Here is a 6,181-nt window from a genome sequence, read left to right on the forward strand (position 1 = left end):
GCTACACTGCGGGTCGGACCAACACCAAGCGGAGGAACACTGAGATGATGGTTAAGGTAACTTCAGCGTTCCGTGACTGAAATGACTGAATCTGAGCCTTTTCACATCTGCTGTCCTGTCACTCATTAGAGAGATCTGGTGAAGCTGTTCATCAAAGGAGTCAAAAAAAGCCAAGAATGCACTTTGATGCTGGGTAGAGTCCAACACACACACACACACACACACACACACACAGGAAGCCAATGGAAGCACCTTGACAAACATGCTCTGATTTCTCCAGAGTCTCGATGCACCACACCAGGAAGGGTGTTTTTTTTTTTTTTTCAACAGACGGAGCTTTGGAAAACTCCTGCGTCGCCCTTCACATGACACAGCGACAGAGAGGAAAGTTTCCATTAGTGCAGAGGGAAGTCCGTAAGGGCGGAGTGGATGTGAGATTCCTGGCAGTAGTTTTCAAGGAAGAAACAGAATATGGGTTTCAGTTGAATCGTGCATCACAGTAACCAAAGCAAATATCTGGATGATAGGAAAGTCCTCATGGCAACTACGTAAGCAGGCGCGAGCAAAAGGTTCATCTCGCCAAAATAAATACACAAATATTGGAATCAACAGCAGAGAGAATCAAATGGCAGGAACAGTGAGAAGAAGCTTGTTGGTGAATTCAGCTCTTCAACAGGCGCTGGAAATATTTGGAGCTGACTGCTCAGACAAAAGCAGAACATATGATAGAAGTGGAAATGAAATTCCATATTTCAGGATTTTCTCCAGTGACGGATCAGCAAGATAGCTAAAGTGCTGACGCGGGTTTTTTTCCCCCCCTGTTGATATTGTGACAAACTGGCTATAACAGCGGTCTTATTACACTGAATCCTTTTTATTACACATAGGTAACACTGTTACACACTTGGCTGCCGTATTTACCATAATGTCAAGCCAACAAAGTTTAAAGTATTGATTTTATCCATTATTGACACAAAATGTCAACACTTTCTGGTCTTTCAGTCAGGACTGGATCATCTAAATTGTTCCCAGCGTTCACTCTTTTCCCCCCAGACAAACCCAGGGTACCTGAAACACACACAACACACACACAGGCCATTATATTTACAGCAAAGCATCCCCATAAGCCCAAGCAAGCATGTCTGACATACCCATCTGTTGTGTTAGTTAGGCCTGATCATTCTCTCTCTAAATCAGGGAGACGTGCGCTCTTTGAGCTCGTTACAATTTTTCCGCCTTTGAGTCTACCCAAATTTGCAAGTCTTTTCAATGAAAAAGCTTTAAAATTCATAAGCTCCCATCTGTGTAAATTCTCAGTCATCCAGGTCATTGTATCCAAGGTGGTTTTCTCTGTCAACTGGACTGGGTTTCTTCTCTTGAAGACGTTTCGCCTTCTATCCAGAAGGCTTCTTCAGTTCTGAAATCGCTGGGGAGAGAGCTTAAAAATATATAGCCCCTGTGGACCATTAGCATGCTAATGATCTGGGTGGTCACCTGAGAGTCGTTAGCAGGGTCGTTGGTCGGGTCGTTCACCTAGTTTCTGTTGAGGTGTCTCCCCTTTGTCTGCTGGGTCACATGGTGATGAGTCACTGGGTCTCCTGGAATGGTGTGAATGTTTGTTTTGTTGTTGGAAGGAGTGGAGGACTGCATTGTATGTGGGTGATAGGAAGTGCCTCAGGCCACCACCTCTGTTTAAGGATGGTTTTTCCAATTTAACATGGATAGCTTCCTTGACCCCCCTTTCTGCCTGTAGAAGCCTTCTCTGTACTGGAAATAGGTGGTGTTCAAACACAGGTCCAGCATGGTGCAGATTTGGGCCGGTGTTAAGGTTGTTCTTTCTGTAAGATTCTTGTCCAATAGAAGGTGCTTGTGGATGGTGTCTATGGCGCAACCGAATGGCACAACACAGACGTGCCACCTCTTCGGGTCAAGATTCAGCAGTCCACTTACACCTAAAGTAGAGTGGGCACTCCTTCGAGGACAGCCAAGTAAGGATACTAGCCAGAGAAGACCGCTGGTTTGAAAGGGGTGTCAAGGAAGCTATCCATGTTAAATTGGAAAAACCATCCTTAAACAGAGGTGGTGGCCTGAGGCACTTCCACATACAATGCAGTCCTCCACTCCTTCCAACAACAAAACAAACATTCACACCATTCCAGGAGACCCAGTGACTCATCACCATGTGATCCAGCAGACAAAGGGGAGACACCTCAACAGAAACTAGGTGAACGACCCGACCAACGACCCTGCTAACGACTCTCAGGTGACCACCCAGATCATTAGCATGCTAATGGTCCACAGGGGCTATATATTTTCAAGCTCTCTCCCCAGCGATTTCAGAACTGAAGAAGCCTTCTGGATAGAAGGCGAAACGTCTTCAAGAGAAGAAACCCAGTTTATGTGAATATTGTATTTAAGTCTCACGTTTACTTTAAAGTGACTATGGCAGAGGTTCAAGCTTCGTTTGGAGTATTCTTGTCAAATTTTTGCATGTTCCTGGCTGCAGATGATGAGCATCCACAATCTCAAGTGCTCCAATCAGAGGCAACCGGACCTCCGCTCTCACATTCAAGGGTTTTCCGATGATGATTATTCGTCACCAAAGTGCAAATGTGCGCCATCCGTCCCGGTCTGTGAGCTTGCCTCTCTGCCCGTTTTTCCCTTCTGTCCTTCCCAGGGGAAACGCCCCTGTGCGAAAGGAAAGAAATGGGTGTAAAGGGCACCGAGTTCCCATTAGGTCTGCTTCTCTAAATCCCATCAGTGCCCAGTTTATGCCACTCTGCTTTGAAAATGGGGAAAAAAAAGCCCTGTGCTGACTTGGGAAGAACAAAAACACTGTCAACGTGCCCCGTGCTCATTCTGTGGGTTAAGCAGAAATATGATAGGACACTGTAATTAAATTGCCATTAATTGTTTTGACTGGTCCCGGGTGGTTCTACTCAGTCTTTGGGATAAGAGAGCAGTAAATTTATAGACCTTATGGGCTCCATGGCTTAGTGAACAGCTAAACAGCCAAAATGATTGTTAATTGCTGCGTGCTGGCACTGATTCACTTCAGAAGTGCTTCTAACTGGCTGCATGTGCAGGCTCCTTCTTGGTGCTAATGTCACCGTGGGCGATTAATGGATAAATAAAAGTTCATTTTCAATATTTACATCACGCTGTAGTCGGGGGAAAAACATTAAAATGACTGGGAGAAACTGGCTGTTTGTGTTTTCGTCTAGCGCGGCGACTGTTTCAGATGGGCCTTTTTTACAGCCTAAAATGTTACGTCTTCTTTTTGGGTATATATATATCTATATGGGAAAGTTGTTTTCAGCCAAAACTCGTCTAATTCTACAGTATTTTCGCCTCCAGTGTTTGGTTTGCACATTCATTCCTGTCCGACTCTAATGGCACATTTTCCATGAGTGCTGCACACTGAGGCTAAATGTGGAATCTCAGGTGGTTTCTCTGCCTTGGCTGTAATTGAATCAAGACTATTTATATGCCCTACATTTTATGACATGTAGATGTTCACTGGCCTGAATGAAATACACTTTCCAGCTCAGCTGTGGGCTGAGCCAAATGTAAATACTGAAGATATGGATGGAAAACAGACCATGGAAAACATGTCCTGGAGGGCACTGCTTCCCCGATCCCGCTAACACCCTTCTATGGCTCTTGCGTGACACACTTACACACACGTGTTTTTATGCTGCGAGCACACTATAACTATACACCACCGCGTCACTCAAACACCCTCATTTTGGCCTGGGTGGGTCCGTATCCTAAGTCTCGCCTCATTGCGCACTTGAGGTGAATTATTGTTTGCGAGTGGAAACTTAGATAATCTCAATGCTGCCTGCTCAGGGCTGAGTAAGACCACTGTCTCCTTCCCCCAGCGCACAAACACACACACCCCAGCCACACACAAACAGCTTCTGTTCCACCATCCATTTCTAGCGTGCGCTAATTAGCTGAGAGCTATCAACAACCACTGTCTGTCTCCCTTTCTTCCCTCTTCTTTCCATCTTTCTTTCCACCGCTCCTTTTCCTAACAACTCCGGCCTTTACCCTGCAGGCCATTCACCTCCCCGCGGATGCCCTTGCCAGTGCCTGCAGTAAATTCCAGCAGTAGTTGGAAACACAAACATGCAGCTAAGAGGAGCCGCTCAGTCACGATGGCCCCCTCCGACACCGCTGCCTCTGCTAACCGTCCTAAGGGATCTTTGTATGTATGACAAGGTCTCACTTCAGCTCTAAGATGATTACGTGCACCATAGGTGTTATTCATGCGCCTGTGTGTCATCTTACTTTAGTCAGTCAGCAGTGTGCGAATGCTAATCATGTCTTTGGGGATTCCTCTAGAGGACATAAACCGGTGTTTGGACACTTGTGGACGTCAGGAAAAATGTGATTACAGTTATTGTGACAGGCTAATGATGTGTTTGATAAGGAAGGCTTGTTATTATGTGCATTAACCATCCCTAATATAAACGTTGTCTGATAAATATATTTACTAATGTCCTAAATAATAGGTATGCACAATCACATATACATGCAAGTGTCTTCTCCGCAGGGTCAAATAAGTGGAAAAACCAGTATAGAATTTTGTGCAGGGAAAAATACACCCACAGGACCCATCGGTCGTCTCCTTCTAAAGTATTTAATACAGTTTTCTCTCTTCCTCTTCAAAAGGAGGAAGCTGCCCCCACCCTTCTGCGTCTAACTCTTGGCCAACGTGCTGAGCCAGTGGAAAATCCAACAGTGCCGGTTCAAGAAGAAAAAAAAAAGCGTGGTTGCGGAAAGATCATTTGACCAGAGGAAGCAATATTCATACAGCACGTCCTCGCTGATAGTAGCCTGGTTTTGCAGGCTGACTAATGAGACATCTTCACGTTCCCATTTTCCGCTTGCCTTGACCTGAGAGGCACATGAGCTCCAGTTGGTTAACTGTTTATTTAAAGGTTGTTTAGGAAATAAGGGATGGTGTCACCGCCACTTATGAGTTATTGTTCCATTCCCTTTTCTGTTTTTACCCTTTTGCAGCAACGTTTGCAAAAGGCCTTATCAGCTGGCAGAAGACTGTTATAAATGAGATAAGATGCCAAAAGTCCACAACTAAGCCGGCCGCTCGGCTGGAGCTGCAGACTCTGGCGGTGCCAGTTGCTAGACGCTCTTTGCCTGAACCTGCAATTATCTGTCAAGCTATCTTGTCGCATGGTGTGTAGAGCTGCTCCCCTAGTAATTAAAGTTCTATGTTGAGATTAACACACACACCCAGCACACGCCGCCGCGGTTAGCTAATTTCTTCCCAAACACTTGCGTCCAAGTTTTTATCCTCTCCGCCTCCTCTGAGGTGCTCTCTTTCGACATAGATTAATATAAATTTCTGGTTGGAGATTGTGTTCGGCGCCCAAAGGCAGCATCCCCTTTTGAGAGAATTTTGGCATGCCTCATCATTAATGCTGACTCAGACAGCATGAACAGCACATTTAGCATGCACAAAGGCTAACGACACTCGACATTTACTGTAGTTCACGGGATGTTCCGGAGCATATGGCAAGTTTCCACCGAGAAACTGAGTCAACAGTGAGACTGAGACAACAGCTGTGGGGAAAATGATCGGTCCCTTTAATTTAAAAAAAAAAAAAGAAAAAAGTTTGTGTTGTGCAAATTTTCAACCAAGGAAATAAAAGACAAGTCTTTCCATGAGCAACTCTGGAGACTTGGGTTGCTCATTACTGTGGTGTCTAGCTCAATTGAAACCGCTTCATCGGAAAATCCGGCCTCTGAACACTAAAGGCGGAGGTCTGATTTGGTGGGTGCGATATTAAGAAGAGGGTCAGGGAAGCATCATTGGTAGAGAAACACTTCCATGAAAACTCAAAGAGTTCAGTTTTCTTTGAGAAAAACAAGCGTCGCGAAACGTCTGCCAATCTGTAAATTACCGGCAGAGCAAGGCAGAGCAATTAATTGGCGGCACCGGGGTCAAATCAGTTGGATATCGGCAAATTCAAAGCTCTGCAGACTGATAATTAGGCAGCCACCAAAACCAGAGAGTGAAATAAATAGGTAAAAACACACTTTTATTCTCTGTTTGCTTCACAAGATCTGGGGGAATTTGCAGCCCAGGCTCTCCTGACGTTGGATGAAACGCTGCTTGGTTCGAAGTTTGACAGTGGAAGATTGCTCGATT

At 45.3% G+C, this 6,181-nt stretch overlaps 1 long non-coding RNA gene across 1 annotated transcript; it reads right to left on the reverse strand.

The window, feature by feature from the left end:
* Positions 1 to 855: 855 nt before the first annotated feature.
* LOC115246612 (uncharacterized) lies at positions 856 to 1,398 on the reverse strand. Its single transcript, XR_003885725.1, has 2 exons — positions 1,152 to 1,398; positions 856 to 1,068 (listed from the first exon to the last, which is right to left on the reverse strand). It is a non-coding gene; the product is annotated as an uncharacterized lncRNA (long non-coding RNA).
* Between the last annotated feature and the right edge of the window lie 4,783 nt (positions 1,399 to 6,181).

Source organism: Takifugu rubripes, chromosome 18, assembly GCF_901000725.2.
Source record: "Takifugu rubripes chromosome 18, fTakRub1.2, whole genome shotgun sequence".
Taxonomy (NCBI): Eukaryota; Metazoa; Chordata; class Actinopteri; order Tetraodontiformes; family Tetraodontidae; genus Takifugu; species Takifugu rubripes.